We start from the raw sequence: 21248 nt of genomic DNA, 5'->3' as shown, positions 1-21248 counted from the left end.
AATTCTTTTCACAGAAGTGCTATTTATGTATACCCTGTTAAAATGACAATTTGCCTCATTTTTCTTTAATATATTCTTTATAGAAGATTTGCTGAAAGCAAAGTAAACCTATAAATGACCTTTTTAAATAATAGTATTAATTATAGTCACACTCTGTCTTAGTTTAATGAAGCTACAGAAATTCTTCTCAGTGCCAGCAAAGAGGAAAGAAATGAAACCAGGGACTCTGTAGTCTGCCTTTTCTTTTCCTCCTTTCTATTTTTATGAAAAGGAAGTATCACTTACGACAACTTTATTATTTATCCTTCATCAAACACAACTGTAATTTCTAATTATTGTTCATCTTAATAGTTAATGAAACTTGTGTTGGGAGAGTTTCTAGACTGCTCTCAAACTGTCCAATATAAGTACTAATGAAAAAGAGCCATAAAGAAACGGTGCTGCACAAGTGCTGTGGGGCCACATTCACACAAGGGGGCTGCTGCGGACCATGGGCATTAACTGACGATGACCTGAGATCAAGGGCAGAGCCCTCTGGAATGTCAGCTTTCAAGGAAGCATAATAAGTCTGAAATGTCAAATGAAATCTTCCAAAAATGAAATTTAAATTACAATAATGGCCCATCAAAACTGTCAAGCTGGCTACCCAAGTTATACATATAAGATTGATGATTTCTAAAACTCTAGGAAAGTGAAATAGTTCCAGACAAAAGGCCAAAAGCAAATTTTTTAGTCCAATTACAAAAAAATAAACTTTACCAAAGCTGTCAGGTGGTTTACCTTGTGCCACGCCAACAACATCCAAAGTAATCAACTTTACCAGGGAACACAACAAAGAAAAAAGAAAGATCCGTGAATAAAACTGTATACCACTTCTAAATAGTAATTTTAATCAAGAAACTATAATTCTCCTGTTATCTTGTATTTGCCTACTTCTAAAGCTCTAAACCTTAGTGTCTAGAGCAGAATACACCGCTGTTGAAAAGTGTAAAAGCTCAGAGGTCCAGATTTAGCATTGAGCGGAGAATGGCAAGTTGTAAGATCACACAAAGCAGTGGTGATTGCAAATCCCTGATTATATAAAAGTAATTAGTATAATTCTGATCAGAATAAATTTTTCTCTGTGACAGTTTGCTGGAATTAATAAGACTTAAAAAAATTCTTAACGTATGTCTCCAACTCTACTGCAAGCATTAAAAATAGAGCTGTGAAATCTTCGTGAAGCCTGTGAGTTGAGCACTCATGGCTTCACTTCTGAGAAAGAGCAGAAATAAGGCAAAAGACAAGCTTACAGAGGTTATTTAATTAAAGTCAGAAAGAATATTACAATAGAAAAATTAGTTCAATGAAAAATATCTTTTCATTTCCACTAAATCAGAAACAATTTAAACACTGAATTGGAAAATGTAAGAAAAGAAGAAAAAAACAAAACAAAACCTCCCTTAATAGGCCTGGACGTTTCCATTGTGCTTCTGGAATTCTGACCCTGGTGCTCTATTGAACCCACTTGTTTCAATTATTTATTTGTTCTTTCATTCATGTATTCATTCATGTATTGGTTGGTGTATTCTTTCATCCATTCATTCATACATTCATTTATGTATTTATTTTTTAACATTTTCTACGTGTGAGGCACCAGGCTCTGCGATGACCATGCGAAAGTGTATATGGCGAGAGAGCTGACTGCAAAGTTCTTAAAGTGACAGGCAAGTGTGTTAATCAGTACATATAATAAAATGTGATACAACTTAATATGTTAAAGAGGAGAACAGAGGTATTAAAATCTACCTGTGCTTGTATGGTAGTCAAGTCAGCTTGTAAAGAAGAAATGCTATTTGAGCTATTTCTTATGATAGTTTGAAATTTACCAGAGAATCTACAAAATCTATACTAAAAGGAAACTTGACATTTGCCAAAATGACAAATTTGAGTCTTATTTTCTATTATGTTTCCCAAAATTGAATATTTCTAACAATAGGTAGTCAGATTTGTGTGTAATGAACAAGTAGAACAAGCAAATGGAATAATAATTCTTGAGGAAGCAGTGGTTATATTTAAAATTGTATCAGTCTTGACCACAAGGCCAACAATATGAGTGAGGTAGGTTACCAAGAGGGCATCAAACTTCCCTCCATAGTTATTTAATAACTACTGAGCAGGGTGTGTTAAATGAGAAGATCATAGTCTGCGACTTCCTAATACAACTGGGACAGGCTGATTTCTTCCAAGTACGCTCAGCATACTCACATAGGGCCACAACCTCAAGTGGAAATCCGGAGAAGAGAGCTTTCTGCCAGAGGAGATTCTGGAAGTTAATGATGACCTATGAGATGTCACTACATGGTATTAGTGAGATGGCATGAAATTGAATTCATAGGAGAAATCCTTCTGCTAAAAACAGAAAAAGCATGCAAAATTCTAAGGCACTGGGAAATGTTAAATTAGATTATTGACCATTATTCTTCAGTCTTACTATGGAGATGTATCTTAAAAGCTAAAGATATTTTATTTTTCTGGTTCATTGAGTACTTTTACTTTTTCTTTTGTTATAATTTTTTTTCCATTACCCAGTAGAAGCTTAGTTTAACCAATGGATCCATTTTATAGCTGGAGAATATATTACCAATGTATTATTTGGTATTCATTTAAAACATGGAAGCAAAAATGTATATGGGAGCGTTCATTTGTCAAAGATTCATTTCACATTTGTATCTCTTGCTCTACAAATATATACTTTCTATGGCAATTTTTATTTTTCACTAACAGGAAACAGATTGGATTTGGATTAGTGTGACAGGAAAATACCTGCATTTTTAGGCAGAAAATCTGGTTGAATACTATCTTAGTTTGGGTGTCCCCTAAAGCAGAGACTGAAGCAGAGTTGTTTTTACTTGCAGACAGCACCCCAGGAAGTAGAAGTGAGGAATAGACAGGAAGTTAAAGCCAAACAAAGATGGGCTATCAAGAGGTTTTAAGAGGTTCCCTTGGCATTTTGCGAGAAGCCTTATGAAGTTTGCGCTCAGGTGCAAATCAGGGGGAAATGTTTATTGATCATCATCATTCATTGTTCAATGACGGTGCCATACTTTTCCAAGTGGGGCACATGTGTGAGTCCGTTCCTGTGGGCTTCCCACACTGTGGCTCAGAGAATCCAAGGAGGGAAGGGTAAGGTAGGTGATGCAGGCTTGAGTCACAACTATGACCATCAGGCAGAATAGTGGAAGCCTTGCAGGGCTGGTGACAACAGCAGTGGTTGAACTAAGAAGGGCCAAGAGTTGGGATACAAGAAGTGCCTAATATACAGATGCTCTTTAACATAGAATAAAGAATTGTCTACAAAAGTTAAATGGGCAAACAGATTTTGCAGTGAAATATAGCAGATAAATATGATGAAGCTCTAAACTCTGGTCATGTTCTCTAATTTTCAGTTCCAGTGACTAGTTCCTCCTCACCCTGTCCTTGGAGAAGGAGCCCATATTCTTTCATCTGTACCAGCATTTCTCACACATTTCATCTACAGACCACTGTCTACTCCTAAAGATCAATGAATAGCCAAACATGATTGCATTAATATAGGTTGTGGTCATATTTACTACATTTAGAAATTAAAACAGACATTGTAAAATAGATTGAATACATTTAAATGAAAACAGTAAACATAATACAGGTTAATAATGCTAAAGCTTTGCAGTAATCATTCTGTATTTCCCCAGTCACTTCCCTTCCAACTCTCCTAAATATGTTTCATGTCTTCTCCTCCATTCTTCCAATACTTTCTTCTTTATCCTTAATCTCAGATTTTATCCTGGAATTCACTGAGAAAATGAAAGCTGTCAGAAGAGAACTTCCACCAAGATAGCTGCACACCTGCCCATATCCTCTGCCTTTCTTTTGATACAGCAGGGGCGCGGTCTGTGCTTCTGGTCAACACTACTCTTGTGTGCTAGACGTTGGCTTTTCTTGTTTACTGAATTACAGTTATCTCTTTGCTCATCTCATGCTCAGATTTCTTTCTCTATTGAATAATTACCAATAGTATACAAATATCCTGTTATTTCTTCCAATTGAAAAGAATCCTTGCTTGATTACACTTTTATCTCCAGCTAATGCCCTATTTATCTCACACAATTGACAGTAAAGTTCCTCAGAAGAGTTTCCTAATCTTTTCTCTTCCATTCTTTTGGGACCCTCCAATCTGTTTTTTCCCCCACGTGGCTCTAGGATTTCATCAAAGTCACCAGTAATCTCTGTATCACTAAAAGCAATGGCCATTTCTCAATCTTCATCTTAATTTATCCATCAACAGCATTTGCCCTAATTACTAAATTACTCTCTCCTCCTTGAAACAATTATCTTTCCTTTCTCTTAAATCTTCTTCTCTCTTGCTGGCTATTGGTTTTCAGTCTTCTTTGCTAGATCTTGAGCACTCTGTCACGGGTTTTTCTCTTCTATACTTGCTCCCTTGGTGATCTAATCCTTTCCTAGGGTTTTAAATTCTATCGCTGCCCCCATGAATCTTAAACACATATCTCTGTCACTACTGTTCTGGAAAGACAACTGCACAGTATTGCTGGTGATTAGAAATTCATTGTGTTAAGACAGATTTATCAGCGCTTCCTGATGGTGAACCCATGGAGAACTGGGAAGAATGGTGCACCCAGAGGGGGCATGGATGCTCTGCACCTTTTCCCCATACTGTGCCCCATGCAACTCTTTTCTCTGGCTGTTCCTGAGTTACAAAAGTTAAATCTCAGAGCCATACCCTAGATGATGTTAACAAATGTATCATAGCCTTGAGAGATCAGGATGCTGGTAATTTAGACCTTGCTGCAGGTGCTATCAGAGTATGGGCAGCAAGAGTTCACGTTGTCATAGGTGAAATGGACAGTTAGGAGCCAGGGACGTTTACTGAAGGAGTGAGGAGAAATGTTAACACCCTTATAAGTACTGTAATTCTTGAGTGTGTGACACACATGAATTTTGCCTTGGAAACCTTAAGTAAAAACTCTGGGTGTGTTTGATGCTGATCCATTTGTAGATATCTCAAAGCAGATCTATGATATATTTCATGATATCAGACGTTCAGTCGTGATGATTTGAACCTCAGAGGAACTGGAAGATGTTTCTGACCTGGAAGAGGATTGCCAGGTCTGCTGTCACAACAGCATTCAGACTGGAGGGAAAACTGACTGGGCTAAGATAACTCAAACACCTAAGGCATAAAAAGAAAAAAAGTGCTGAGCAAATGGCTGATTTCAAGAAAGTAAAGAGTAAGCTGGGTGCAGAAATTGAGACATGGATGATACAAGCAACGATGTCACTGTTCTGGCCAAGAAGATGTGGATGATCATGATGCAGATGACAGACTTCACAAGGGCAAAGGACCACCACAGCATAAACTGATGTGATCTATGTGGCTAAAATTATATCAGAAGTATCAAGGACATGAGTCCTTGCTTGGCATATGTCTAGACCCATCACATAAGCAGCTCTTGTAGGACTGCTGGGACAGATTAAGTTCTACTCTCACCACCTGAAAATGTGTAGTCAAGTTAAAGCTAAGACCCAGTGCGTGGGTAGGAGAGGTGATCGTGTCAGCTTTGGACAGCATCACTTCCCTCATCCAAGCAACTAAAATTTAATGTTCTAATGCAAACTATGAAAATGTCTTTTGTGGCCTCTATTAGGGTCATCAGAATTCAAAGTCCTGCTGGGCCCTGGTGCCCAGTTGTGATGAGGAGAATGAAGACCCTTGCAAAAAATCCTTGATTAAAAGAGAGAATCCATAGGAAATTCCTGCAGATGAGGCTCAGAAAAGAAAAAAATCCACCCAGTAAAGTGATGAGTGAATTTAGGGAAAGACGTATCTGGAAGCCATTCATGCAACCAGTGAGCCTCTTCTGGTGCTTTTCTTGCCCTGTCACCCAGCCCAGATTATTCCCTCAGCACTGTTGTGCCAGCACCAGTGCTCATCCCAGTCCTGCAGCTGTCATCAGCCCCCCTGCTGCCTTTGTCAAGGGGCCACTCACGCCATGTCATTGGACTCCTCTGAGTGTCCACCAAATTCCTGTGAGCTGAAAAACAGGGCGTCTCCACGGCACAGCTCTTCTATTCTCCTCACTACTGCTCTCCTTGGAGTGAGAAAGGGCTGCAATTGGTAAATAATTAATGTGCCCAAAACACGTCCTTGATTGCTATTCTCAAAATTTTCATCCTAGGAGAGGATAAAGCAGATCAGTCTGCAAAGACTCAAAGCTCATCCTCAGTCTTCACTAGGAGTTTTGTCTGAACCCCTCTTGCTACTGAAATGAAGCTTTCCCTCTAACTCTGTTTTCTTCTGTAATTGTCCTTGGTTTATAGTCCCAGTTTCCCATGGCATATATCTACTTGAAGTTAGTCCTTCAAGTGTCCCAATGTGCAGAGCATATGTGGACATCAGGTTTATTTGCTACAGGTGGCAAAGTACCTTCACAGGCTGAGTAGACAAAAGAAAGTGTGTTGAATTTGGGTTCAAGGAAATCTGTGTTCCAGCTGTATTGTTTACTAGCTGCGTGTATTTGTGTAATTTTTAAACCCTTTTTGATATCTCAGTTCAGTGTCTGTAATTCCCAAAACTGTATATTAAGGTCAACTTTATGGGGCTATTGTAAGGGCTACATAAAAATGATATAGCCAGCATTTGGCAAATGGTAACTGTTAAAACTTTTATTGAACACTAATAAAAGTAAAAATAATTAATTTTTACTAAGTCATGACTATGTATTTTAAAAGTAGATATTTGCCTTCATTCAGTCTTCATTCCTCAGCCTTTCTCCATTGAACCTGATTTTATTCAACTTTATCTTGACAGATGTTTGATTTGGCTGCTTCTTCCCCTGTTTCAGGGTTTAAATTACCCTTTTTGGTGTTACTAATAAAAATCTGGGTCAGGTCCAAAATATTTGTAAACTTTATACTAAAACTTGTTAACCTTTTTTTTCTTGTGCAGGAAAATCTCTCATATTTATAAATATGATGATGATTCTTCCTTGTAACATTTTCTGGCTCTAAAAGTAGTGCATACCATTGCAGAAATTTTAAAAATTACATATGCACAAAGAAGAACATAAAATCATTCACAAACCAACTAAACAGAGGTAATCAGTTAAGAATTTGACATACAGACTTCTATAAAATTTGTATAAATGTAATCAAAATGTAAGCCTACTGTACTATTTTGTAACAGGTCCATTAAAAAAAAAAAAAACTTGTTAATGAAGGGTGACACATCATGCTAGGAGAAAACTTCCACAGCGTCATTTTAATGAATACATGATATTTATAAAATGGATACAGTTTAATTTATTTAACAGCATTTATACTGTAGGATTGGCTACTTTCCATTTTTGTTATAATAAACAATGCTACAATGAGCATTATATACATAAATCTTTATGCACATCCTTGATCATTTCTTTACAATAAATTATAGAAACAAAATTGCTGTGTCAAAGCATATGCATATTTTATTTATTTATTGTAACCTAGTTTTTAATCATAAAATAATAAACACACTTCGGAAAAAGTCAGTATTGAAACATTAAAAAAAAAAAAAAAAAAGAATAGTAACAGGGTGCTCTCACCTGGTATCCCACTTGAGAGATAAACACTATTAACTCACTTAAGTTTTTTTGTATTTTTTTCTGCAATTCTTTCTTAATATGCAAGCATACTTAAAAATACACATTTATCTTTGTTAATATGCAGGGCTCATAATACATATACTCTTTTGAATTCTTACTTTTTACTTAATGTACTTGAAAAATAGTTACCAAAAATGGTTTTGCCTCTTTCTTTTAACCTGTTATACAGTATTTCATAACATGAATGTACACTATTTTATGTAACCAATCCTCTTCTGACAAACACTGAGATTATTATCTTTGCCTTTGTAAGCAGTGTTGTGATGCACATCCTTCTACAACTCTCTTTGTAAACTTTGAAAGTATCTTTATAGGAGAGAGATTTAACAGCAGAAGTGTTGAGTCAAATAATGTGTATAGTCTAAAGTTTGGTAGTGCCGATAAGTATTTTGTGACATTTTAATATTCAACTCAGTATTGCTATTTTCTTGAAATATTATTAGAGATATAATGTCAATAAAACAATGAATGCATTTTGAAATACAAAGATTATCTTCTCAGAATATTAAACAGTTTTAGAGTTCTTTCCATGCAACTAGCACACTCTATTTGGAGACTTCAAATAATTCTAAATGTAATGGTAAACAGAAATGTTCACTTTCAGTTTAAAATGTTGAAAAGTGCTCTTTTTCAGAATACTTTTGAATTTACAAGTCATGCTGTGTTATTTCATTATTTAATGCTAGTGCAAAATACCTTCCTTATCCACTACCATTTTCTGTTCACATTTACATTATATAAACTACTGTGGACATCAGGCCACTATCTGCTTAATGTTGCTCAGCCATTCAACAAATATTTAACAAGTGTCTACTCTATGCAAAATCCCATACTAGTTGTCGGGGCTGTAACAACAGATCAAAAAAACAAAAATACCAGATTATTCGTGGTATTTATGTTCTAATGGAGGGGGAAGCGAATTAAATAAGTAAAATATAGATTGTGAAAGATAACAATTAATGCTAAGAAAACAAAGTAAAGCAGATGAGAAGACTAAGAAGTGTTTGGTGGGAGGTGGTACAATTCTAAGTGTAGGAGCTAGAGAAACAAATCACTTAGAAGGGATACTTGAAGAGACATCTGAAGGAGTGACAGTTTGATTAATGAAGCTAGGTGTGATGGTCAATGTCATGTGTCCATTTAGCCAGGCCACAACCCCCAGTTATTTAATCAAATACTTATCAACATGTTACCATGATAGTACTTTGAAGATGGGATTAAATTTCAAAATCAGTTGACTCTCATCTGAATAATAAGAAATATGACCCATGGACCTCAGCTTCACCACTTGCCTGAGAGCTTCAAACTGCCCTTCCTGAGAGCATAGCCTGCAGACTTTGATTCCCTTAACTAGCCCTCACAATAGGCTACTACCTTATAATTTCTTTAATATATACTATCTCTTACTGGTTCTTTTTCTGTGGCTAAAGCTTAACAGATATACTGGGTACACTAGATAATACAGAAATATTTTGAGATTTTATGCTATGAGTTGCATGAGTGGCCAAAACATACATATGACTTAGAATTATTATGTCTAACAGCACAATGACCTTTGAATGAATCCTAACCCTGGACACCTTGTGTTTCATCCTAGGATCTTTTTAGACACCCTCAAGAGTTGATAAAACAACTATACAGACAAACAATAAGTTACAGAAGAACTAAACAACACCATTAACCAACAGGCCCCAGTCAACATTCATAGAACATTCTACCTAACAACCCTAGAATATATTCCTTTCAATAAAGGTGCAAAATCACTGTAATAGAGGAAATATATCTGTTCCAAAACATGTGCTAAAGCAAGTGAACCACTATAGGTTAAAACAAAACAAAACAAAACAACCCTTAAATTAAATCTTATACCTTATACCAAACAAAACATAACAAAACAAAACAAACAAACAAAAAAACCCCCCCAAAAAACCAAAAAAACCCCACAACTTAAAATGGGTCATGAACTTAGAACATAAAATGTAAAACCAAGCAACATATAAAAAAGGAGACCTTGTTACCAGAAAATGTGGTTTATATAAGGAAAAAATAGTAAATTGAACCTTAAAATTAAAAAAAAAAATTATCTGCAAAAGACCCTGTTACGAGACTGAAAAGACAAGCTACATATTTTGTTTGTTTCATTATAAAGTTCCTTTTATTTAAACAATTGTCAAATATTAGTAATAATGCAGGATTAAGAGTAGTTAATTAACAACTGGGAAATTATAAGGAAAATATCATTATTGTGTTAGAAAATACAGCATTCAGCAGAGCAGCCTTCAAGAGTAAAGGTACAGACATCTATGCTTCTGAACAGACCGAACAGCACAGCCCAACGTGAGTCAAAGAAGACAGAAAAAAAAGGAGGAAGGGGCTACAGGAGGCAAAGCATTTTATTCCAGTGTCCCCAAAATTGACTGTGGAAGTAAAAAGTTTCTGTATTAAAAAAGTTTATATAAATTACATGAATTATAATTTTCATAAAAGTCAAAATGAAATGTTCTGCATAGGACAAAAGATATGCCTAAGCAACACATCGTGTTTGCACAAGGCCACTGGGTGTCACGGGTTATTAGTGATGCACGGAAAAGCCTAAGTCTGCGGCAGACCGAGCAGAGATTTTAGTTTGCTATTCTATAGCCCCATGATTGTAAACTAGTCTTTCTATACAAAAGCTCTGATGACATACAGAGTTTTGCATAGGAACTCTTCTGCTTCTGGTTGGCACGCCATCTACTTTTTAATATGTGAAATTAATACAGACATTTGTGAGAGGTTGTGCAAAACTATTGTATTTACAAAAATGGCACAAAAGTGAATTCAACAGTCAATGCACAAACACACTTCATTCACATCTTCAGCAACAAAAGGCATCCTAACACTGCAGCACTGAGGACGAATACCAGCTTCAGCAACAGCTGTTAAGCACTAGTCACATAGTTACACGAGGACGGGCAAGTATTGCCCAAGTAAAATTCTATTGTTAAAGCTGAAACAGATTTAAGGCCATTCAGGTTCAAGCACAGGATACAAATCTTCTGGAGCCCCATCTATGTGTTTGACATATGTGACCTTTCTTCTGACTTGTGGTCTTAAACTTCTATTTTACAAAATCCAAATGAAAAATACAGAAGAAATCAATACAACAGAGGTTATATTAAATAAGAGTAACATAAAAAGCTAAAATTAAGATGAATTAAAGAAAGCCATAACATTAAAATCGTAAAACTTGCTTGTTACTTGTTGGAACCAGCCCTACATTATGAGTAATATATACAATTATTTTCAAGTAGATTGATTATTTTATGTTGCTCTAACATGCTCTTTTCATCAGTGCACTGCTAAACTAATAAAAAAAAAACCCCTACACATGTATATTCCTTTACAATAGCAGCGCACACTACTGCTACCTACAAAGCAGTCAGTCTCAAATGACCTAGTGAATGAAAGGAAACAAAAAGCAGAGAAGTAGCATATTAAGGAGAAATAACAGGAATTGGAGGATTCGTGCAGTACAGCTCTTATAATCATCTCTATTTTATCTTTTGATTAATGCTCAAAAGTGACAGAAAACTACCTGCAAACAAAACCCAGACGTGAAAAAGTTATTCGTTGTAATGTTTTTCCTGAAAGAAAATTATTAAAAATTTGTGAAAGTGATCATACCCCGATGCCCATGAGGCTTAAATGATTGGGAACATATGGTCAGACTGAAATGTGATGGTGACCTCTAGTTGCCCAATGTACATTGGGTTAATTTTCATTCTTTGCGCCAAGGAACCAGGTAGGTTAAAAGGACTGGGTGTCAGTAGGAGAGAAGGAGTTGGGGAAAGACCAAGGGCAAGAAGGATCATGGGTGGATGGGAGCTCAAAAGAAGTATCCAGGACCATTACACAATAAGGATTTAATGGCTTAAATAGAAGGCATAATAGATGATTGAGGAGACATCAGACACCAAAAGAGCAGAGGAACATAATGTTAGAAGAATGCTGGAGAAGGCAAAGTTTCCATCATTTAAAAAGTGGGAGAAGCTCCATTATCTGAAAGGTGGGCAAACGCCAGTAAGCCTTTGCATGTCTGGTGATGAAATACGTGGCTGTGAAGGATAGATCACGCTTGGTTTCCCATCACGTGCTTTTTAAACATATATTCTGTGCCAACTTGTTATCTCTAGGCCCCTTAAATGATGCCACAAGCCCAAGGAAACACATATTGAAGTTATGTTTAAATCCTCTGAGATTTATTAGACTAATGTCTAAAATTGATCAAGAGAACTCCACTTCCATCCTCACTGATTTCTGGTTTATCACAAATCACAGCTCCAAACAATTACTTTAAGATTAGACACTGATTCTGTATAACCCATTTCTGATGATGATTTGTGCACACATCCTTCTCCTTGACCTTAGTGCTTTCCTTTGGAAAGGCTTCGAACACTTAATCTTTCCTTCCTCCTACATTCTGCTCCAGCCCTACTGGACTGACCATCAGGTAAGGGCAACACAAACACTGCACAGGGAGGAACTTAGATAGGGTGAGAAGATAGGAGAAAAGCAGAGACATTTTCAGAAAGAAAGAATAAACAAGATGGTTCTTGCACCCAACATAACTTGCACTTAAGTAGAGAATATGTATAAAGAACACTAGACAATATAAAAATGGCAAAAACTGAAAATTTCGAGTGTTTTCTGAACTCTGACCTAGTATGTTGAAGCTGTGGTAGGAAGGGCAGCTTTTGGATCACAGAAGCACTGAACACGTTTTCTGTGGGAGAAGGCTGGGTGGGGAGGGACATGGCTAAGTGCTGTTCTAGCAGTGTGGTTGCAAGTCGAACACATTCTTCAGTCTAAAGGAGAATGTGCGCTCTGTGCCCATTGTTTCTCATACAAGACATTAGAGCGTGTTGTGTTACATGAATAAAGGAAAAGATGATTTCAAGGCCTACAGCTTATTCTGTTACTTTCAGTAAACCATTCAACTGTTCTGAAGCTCAGATGTCTTTATCTAAAGAAATGAAAACTTCCTAATTATTAGAATAAAATGTGATGAGATCATGTATGTTAATATGTAGGAGGGTTGAATAATATATGAACAAGTAGGCCTTATCTTCCTGTCAAAATAGCATATTTACAACTAACTGGTGTATTATTCACTTCGGGTTAAAGCTTTGTCCGTATTGAGAGAGAGACATGTTATGACGCCTCTTTTAGGCCAACTAAACTGAGACCTAACCTGACTCTGACTCTGTGAGGCGTGGCTATGCCGCTAAGTTGGACAGCGGACTGTGCAGGGCTGTGGTGGTACAACGGTATCTGAAATGCTGTGTATGCACTGGGTTGGCTGTTTTATCCTGTCCTACTTTACAGCAACTGAGATGACCGGCACCTACGTTTCTGCACGATATTTTAGATGCCATCCTTTAAAAATGTTTCTATTTGTGACAGGCAATACTTAGCATTTATCTTCCTCTTGTCAGAGTATTTCCAATTACATTTTAGAAAATTCTTTAATTTACTCATTCAATTAAGTATGCAGCCATTATAAAGCAGTTTTTCCTAGATGAAGCATTTGGATAATTGGCTGCCTCAAAAGCCAATATAGAACCACATGTTAACAACGAGTATCTGTGAAAGACAGGATTGTGGACAATATTGTCGCTTTGTGTGTGGTTGTCTGTGTGTGTGTGAATTCTGTTTCTTTAAACTATTTTTAAAAGAAGATAGTATAATATTAAGTGGATTTGATTAATTGAATAAAAATAAAATGTTTCTTAAGTATTCTTATTTCACAATATTCCATATGGAGAAGGAATGAGATAGCCATTGAAATATTCTTTTCTGGTATGCATGGTATTTGCCTAAAACATGCCTACTATGTTTGATTCAGCTTTATGAAGAAAAGGAATGAATTTGTTGAGATAGTTACTCCAGAGGAGGAAATGGAAAATACGTGTAGTTTACTACCCATAACACTAGCTAATGTTTATTGAGCATTGATCATACCAGGGGTTTTACATCTATTATCTTATTTTATTTTCATAAGGTCTCATAGAACAGATGGGCTTCAACAGCCCCGCTATAGGACTAAAGTTTAGATACCCACCAAGCTGAACTTGGCAGATTCTCTGGGCACGTGTATCCAGGATCTAGAGGTCCAGCAGAGGAGAATTTTACTGATTTGGCTGCATGTATAAATAAATATAAACAAATCTAGCTTCACTTCTCAATCTTTCCCTACCCCTGACTCTCAAATCTGTTTCTGAATTATTTCAGAACATAAGCCACTTTATCTTTAAAAATATAATTTAAATCACATCAACCTCCTGTTTAAAACAATATTCCACTGAAATTAGAATAAAGCCCACGCTCCGTCACATGGCCCACAAGCCTGTGCCGCGTCTGTCTCCTTACTGCCTCCCTGACCTTGACGAGGACTCTTCTCCTTCTTGCCATAACGGCCTTGTTTTAAGTGTGCACAGCTCACTGCTGTTTCAAGACCTTTACAATGGATATTCTCGCTTCCTGTTCTGACCCGGCACCTTTATCACTGCTCACTGTTTTTGACCATTCAGTTCTTTGTTTAAATATCATCTCCACAGAGAGGGTGTAAGATCACCCATTCCATATAATCTTAACCAAAGCAAACTTTCTTCCCTCCACCTTAATGCTCTCTATCCCCCATACTGTTAATTTCTTTTCTTTTTAGTACTTGTCATTATTTAAAATTATTTTATATATTTGTTCATGTTTATCATTTGTCTTTCCCAGCTTAAGCAGGCCAGGGGTTTTACCCATCTTATTATTGACTCTCTCATCAGGACCTAGAACTGTGCCTGAAATGAAACAAACAAATCTACAACATATTAAATGAATGAATAGATAAAATTGATGTGACATCAAATAAATATATTCAGAAATATCTTCATTCTTGGACTCACATGGCCTTAATACTGTGAAAGATCTAAAAAGACTCACCTGCTTTAGAAAGCTTTCTCAGTTAGATGCTTCATATCACATGTTTATTAAGTTTATGTCTCAGTTTGCCCAGGAGTAGGAAGTGCATTAACTCCCAGTGTAAACCATAACATAAATAATCACCTTGAGGTGTTTCTGGCTGCTAGAAAATTCTTTCTAAGATTGAGGTGAAAAGTGTGTGCCTTTTTAGCCTAAAGTCATGCGTGAGACTACCCACTGGGACCACGGAAGTCTTAAGACCTCAGTTATTTGATAAGCATTGTAATATACATTGTGAATCTTATCGTCTGCAGGACAAGACATCATAAGTACATTTAACTGATTTTTTTTATAAGATGTCCTTTTATTGTTTTTTATATATATTCCTTTCTGGACATCTCTCATTTTGACTATATGTCTTCTACATTGTGGGACATGAAATTTGTGGTAAACATAATTGATTGTCCTGTCGCCTGCAGGTAAATGTTTAACCACTGACTCTCCTAGTCCTGACGTGAATGTTGGTTAACATGCTGGTTTACTTTAGTGAATAAGATGAAACCGACACAGTAAAGACCTAAGTCTTTGTTCTTTCATCAGCATCATGGCTCAATGTAGCTTAAACGTGCACTACAGTATCTTAACACATAATTCCTGATAGCTTAAGGGGATACCTGATAATACTGGTTGAGTTTGTGGCTCGTTTTCAGGTATATGGAAGACACAGGGCTAGCCAAACTCGATCCCCAATCAAGTCTACGACACCCACAGCTTCTCAGTAGGAAGGAGAGCCTGAGTGTGGAGTCTAGGCATGGGTAGCTTGCTTAATTCCAAAGTCTCAGCCTTGGCAAGTGGCCTGGGCTATGGACAAGCATTGACCTTATTTTTCCTTTTTTTAAACTTAAGAAAATAGTTCACACAATACCTTCCCAGCAATGCATCCCATCCTGATAGAGACAGAAAATCGCGGCTCTTTTGAAGTTTTTCTTCTAGGCAGGTTTCCTTTCCTGTTAGAAACAAAGAAACAACACAAATTTAATTTTAAAGAAGATGTGTCCAAAATTCTCCTTTAGGAATGAGGAAGTCCTATGTTCCAGTTCTACAGCAATGCAGTCTCATTCTTGAGAATGTGAGCTTTCACTGCAGTCCTGGATTTTAGTCCCAGCTCTGTCACTTGGCCAACTGCTTAACCTTTCAGAGGCTCAATTCCTTCGTGTTTAAAATGGGAAAACTAAAATTCAGCTATATTTTATAGCTGAATCTGCAATTAATGTCTTCTTTGTTTCCTAGCAATGAGCAAAAAAAAAGGGAAAGGGGAGAAGAAGGGAGCCCAGACAGCAACTGAATGGAATCCTGCACACCTACTTGGCCAGAGGGAGGTGCTATCAGGAACCTATACAGGGTCCTAGTTAATGCTAATAAGCACATCCTGTTGGATTGATTTCTTGTTTATTAGCCAAAGATAATTCTTGCATTTTAAACTAAAAGTGTACTACAACTGTCATTAGCCTTGTCAAACTGCTAAATTTGAAAAATGCTAGTACAATTTTCATTTCAAAAATCACAATATTTCCTTGATCCTTCCCAACATCCTTTCTCTTTACTGCTGCTTGCTGAAGGGCATATTACCTTTTAAATTCTGCATCTTTGTTTCATAGCGCACCCTCATTTGCATTCCTAAAATCCGATGTTTCTTTCATAGAACACAGTATCCTAATTAAAATATTAAAAGATGCTTTTTGAATGAAGAGAATTTACACTGCCATAAAAAATGCTCAGAGTGATGCAGGATGTTTCCTTTTTATATTTCAATGACTCTTTCTCTCTAAATTATTTCTAGTTATGTAGTTAACCCTCTCAGCCTTCAGGGTGTATTAAAACTGTGGAAGAGGAACAGGCAGCAAAAAGAATTGAAGCAAAAAGAGTTGACGTCATAGTAAAATTCTGAAAAAAAATCAATGTATTTATTTTCTAAGTAACTCCCACCAAGGTGTCTTATTTTCTTGATTGATTGTTTCATTTGACCTCCTTCAATTTTCAGGGCAGGACTAAGCACATCTTGGGTTTGCAGCTCAGCAGCTCATTGTTTTACTGTTTGTGGAAATCTAATCCCTTGTTTCATTTGACTTTCTTTCCTTTCTTGATCTCCATTCTCATCCCACTCACTTTTACTGAGATGTTTGAAACCCTTACAATTTTCTTTTAAATATCTTTTGTAATTATATACTTTAACTAAATGATGCCTTATTCTATTTCCTACTCTCTTAACTCAACACTATGATTCTGAGGTCTGGATATTATTGCTGAATGTATCTGTATATTCTAGATATATTTGTCAAACATTTGTAGACATTTTTTCTATTCTGTATTTTACAATTACCTCTATTGTGTCACTTCATAAAAATAAATTTGGTGTTTTTTTAAGTCCAAGTTATCCTTTGTCTTCCTTATATGCTTATACTTCCTTATATGGTTAGACCTCTGGGTCTTCTCAACCTAAAAGTTGTGTAGCCTCAGCCAATCAGATATTTTCTATTTTCCTCTTCCTTGCTCTTTATTCTTGATCCTATAAAAATTTCTTGCCTTCTGCCCATTTTGCAGTTCTCTGCAATATGACAGTCCACTTCATGAAGTGTTAAATAAAATTTGTTTATATTATTTAAATTATCTTCTTTAATGATTTTAACAGTTGAATGAAGTAAAAAGAAATAAATTTAGTTTAATGTGAATCTACTGTATATTATAGACTTTACCTAGAACATTTAAATGATTTCACCAAGAATTATGTTGTTAAATTTGAAAGAAATTCCAAGTCTGAGTGGAATAAATAAAACTTCTTCTGAGGTCTAGAATCTGATAATGCCAATTGAAATAAAGTAAGAAGAGAGAGCAAATCAAAAGTACCTGTGGGAAAAAATATCTTTCTTGGTAGATTCTTCAATTTATTTGGAAAAGGGTCAGGCAAAATATTAACCGGTAGTATGTGTGTTTTAATTTTGAGGTTTCAGATTCATTCAAAACCACAGGAATTTACAAGTAAGAAAAGGAGGAAAATACGTAATTCTTTTGATAATTAAAAATTTATGAAACAAAATCAAGAAAAATACATAATTAGGCCTTCTAAACCAACTGAAGAAGTTTAATTCATTATACTTCCTCAGATCTCGAGCAACTTCTTATAAATCTGATATGAAATCAAAGAAAAATAATAATATGTTCCTTTATACTCTTATACTCTTTCTTATATTCCCTTTTTGGTTAATCTTACCACATTTACTTAGGGAACCAGACCAGAATAAGGAAGCACTTCCATTTCCCAAGTTATAAGTATCTTGTAAAATGCATACTTGGAAATAGATCCCCACTAAATTACACTTGTTAAATGAATGAGTAAGTAAATAGAAGGCCATCGAAGTCTACTATCGGAACTAGATAAAGACTAGAGAAGTAGTGTGTCATTTTTTTTAAATTGCCCTAAGAATTTGAGAATACACAGACCCACAAGAAAATACATTCTTCCTCAGTTGAGTAATTAAATCAGGTTATGTATGTATGTAAACCAACAGCTACCTTGTCTGTGCTACATTCGAGCTCCGTTTTTCTGCTGAATTTGGCGCCGCAATCTCGGGGCAGCGGCGGCTTGGGAGGCGGCGGCGGCTTGGGCGGCGGCTTGGGCGGCGGCTTGGGCGGCGGCTTGGGCGGCGGCTTGGGCGGCGGCTTGGGCGGCGGCTTGGGCGGCGGCGGACTGTGCGCATGCGCGCAGCCTCCCTCCCCCGCCGTCCCGCCTGAGCAGTCGCGGCCACAGCTATTGGCAAGTTTCCTCTCAGCTGCCGAGGAAGCGACTCCCGGCGGAATTGAGGAGAACCCGCCCCTACAGTGTGGAGGGCCGGAACGGACAGGGCCCTCTTCCCTTTCAAAAATGTCTCAGCAGAGAACTAAGTCCATTATGGCTTTAATGAAATGTCCTGAAGGACTGGGGGAGAAAATGCACTTTCCTTCCGTGAAGAAACACCACGCAGGAGGAGCGTGGAGGAGAAGGCGCGGACGTTCCAAAGAAGCCGAAACTCAGACGGCCTGTCGGGGAGGACGCGCTGAGCCTGCGAAGGTAAGAAGCTGCTTTTCTGTTCTGGCTCCTTTCTACTTTGTACCAGAACTACCGTCACTAAATTGTATACGTTTTCAGATAAGTCTTTAGAAAACAAAATCTTAAGTCTTAACAAAGTTCATTCTGCTACAAACTCTTAATTTTTGTTGTTTAATTAGAAGGTACTTCTAACACATTTGATCCAAAGCTCTCATTAAAACCAGCAGGAAAAGCTTTAATGCCAATCATGCAGAAACTACGTGGTTTGACAAATTCTTTTTAATGATCTTGTAAACATATTAAAAGCAGTTTCAGGCCAAGAAATGTAAATAAGATTAACCAATTTATACTTATATAAACACATAGCATAAGAATTACATTAAAAATTAAACACCATTAAAATCATTTTTGTAAGTAAAGTTATTTCCCTTGCATTGAACTAAAAGAATTGTATTTATTTTTTTCTACCAAATGTTTATCACTGTTCATAGATATAAATTAGTAAATTCCTGTGATTTAAAACTCTTAATTAAACTTTAGGATATTTTTTCTTTTAAAGTTTAATATAAAGTGATAAGAATATATATACACACACAAAGAAAAAGGTAACTAGCTGTAATTTTGAAATTATAATGCATTTTATTGGCTTTCATCAGAAAAATATCATGGAATGAAATATTTGTATCAAAACCAACATTTATTTCATTTATTTCATCAGTTATATTTGTGGCTCAGTAATCCAATCTTGAGACATTTTTCTAATTTATGTATGTAATTTAAGGAGTTTAAAATTTGCCTAGTGCCTATTTCAACATTTGTCACTTTATGAATTGTGAGGTGATATATTTACATGGAAAGAAAGTTGATGAGTCATTGTATTAAAGCCGTAATTATAAACCATTAACTTGAAATAAGTATAACTTATTCTTTTGAAAAACTTTAAGAATCCCTAATGTAGTTCAGATGAAAAGATTTTCTGTAGATGGAACCCTTCTGTTGCCAGAATTGCCTTCTATACTTGATGATTTTAAGTTTCTACTCTCTATAGCACCATACTATAATTTTAATAGAACAGCAGATGAAATCTATTATTTTTTATGAATTAGATTGGCTTAGTTTAGAATCTATTCCTTAGAATTCAGTTGCATGCTGTGAGAATTTAACTGTTTTCAGAGCCATATTAAAATACAAGATTACCCCCCCCCAGCATTGGAGTAGATTTTTGGTAAATACAGATCAGGACCCAATTCTGGTTCCTTTCTGAGAGGCTCGGGCGTCTTGGGCGGCTTGAGCGGCTTTGGCGGCTTGGGCGGCTTGAGAAGCTTGGGAGGCCTGAGCGGCTTGCGCGGCTTGGGCGGCTTGAGCGGCTTGGGCGGCGGCGGCTTGGTCGGCTTGGGCGGCTTAAGCGGCTTGGGCAGCTTGAGCGGCTTGAGCGTTGTGGGGCGGCGGCTTGAGCGGCTTGAGCGGCTTTGGCGGCTTGGGCGGCTTGAGCGGCTTGAGAGGCTTGGGAGGCCTGAGCGGCTTGGGCGGCTTGGGCGGCTTGAGCGGCTTGAGAGGCTTGGGAGGCCTGAGCGGCTTGGGCGGCTTGAGGTGCTTGGGCGGCTTGATCGGCTTGAGCGGTGTGTCGGGGGCGGCTTGGGCGGCTTGAGCGGCTTGGGCGGCGGCGGCTTGGTCGGCTTGGGCGGCTTAATCGGCTTGGGCAGCTTGAGCGGCTTGAGCGTTGTGGGGCGGCGGCTTGAGCAGCTTTGGCGGCTTGGGCGGCTTGAGCGGCTTGAGAGGCTTGGGAGGCCTGAGCGGCTTGGGCGGCTTGGGCGGCTTGGGCGGCTTGAGCGGCTTGAGCGGCTTGGGCGTCTTGGGCGGCTTGAGCGGCTTGAGAAGCTTGGGAGGCCTGAGCGGCTTGGGCGGCTTGGGCGGCTTCAGCGGCGCGGCTTCGGCGTCTTGAGAGGTTTGTGCGGCGGCTTGAGCGGATTGGGCGGCCTGAGCGGCTTGAGCGGCTTGCGCGGCTTGGGCGGCTTAAGCGGCTTGGGCAGCTTGAGCGGCTTGAGCGTTGTGGGGCGGCGGCTTGAGCGGCTTGAGCGGCTTTGGCGGCTTGGGCAACTTGACCGGCTTGAGAGGCTTGGGAGGCCTGAGCGGCTTGGGCGGCTTGAGCGGCTTGAGCGTTGTGGAGCAGCGGCTTGGGCGGCTTGAGCGGCTTGAAGGCTTGGGAGGCCTGAGAGGCTTGCGCGGCTTGAGGTGCTTGGGCGGCTTAATCGGCTTGAGCGGTGTGTCGGCGTCGGCTTCTGCGGCTTGAGCGGCTTGGGCGGCGGCGGCTTGGTCGGCTTGGGCGGCTTAAGCGGCTTTGGCAGCTTGAGCGTCTTGAGCGTTGTGGCGGCGGCCGCTTGGGCGGCTTGAGTGGCTTTGGCGGCCTGAGCGGCTTGGGCGGCGGCTTGGGCAGCGGCTTGAGCTTTGTGGGGGCGGCGGCTTGGGCGGCTTGAGCGGCTTGGGCGTCTTGAGCGCCTTGGGCAGCTTGAGCGGCTTGGGCGTCTTGA

At 38.2% G+C, this 21248-nt stretch overlaps 1 pseudogene; it reads left to right on the top strand.

Moving 5' to 3' along the window:
• Window positions 1–2091: 2091 nt before the first annotated feature.
• On the top strand, window positions 2092–18425 carry LOC135318826 (catenin alpha-3-like; annotated as a pseudogene).
• The last annotated feature ends 2823 nt before the right edge of the window (window positions 18426–21248 follow it).

This window comes from Camelus dromedarius, chromosome 22, assembly GCF_036321535.1.
Source record: "Camelus dromedarius isolate mCamDro1 chromosome 22, mCamDro1.pat, whole genome shotgun sequence".
Taxonomy (NCBI): Eukaryota; Metazoa; Chordata; class Mammalia; order Artiodactyla; family Camelidae; genus Camelus; species Camelus dromedarius.
The sequence above is the reverse complement of the archived record's forward strand: the minus strand, read 5'-3'. Positions and strand labels throughout refer to the sequence as shown.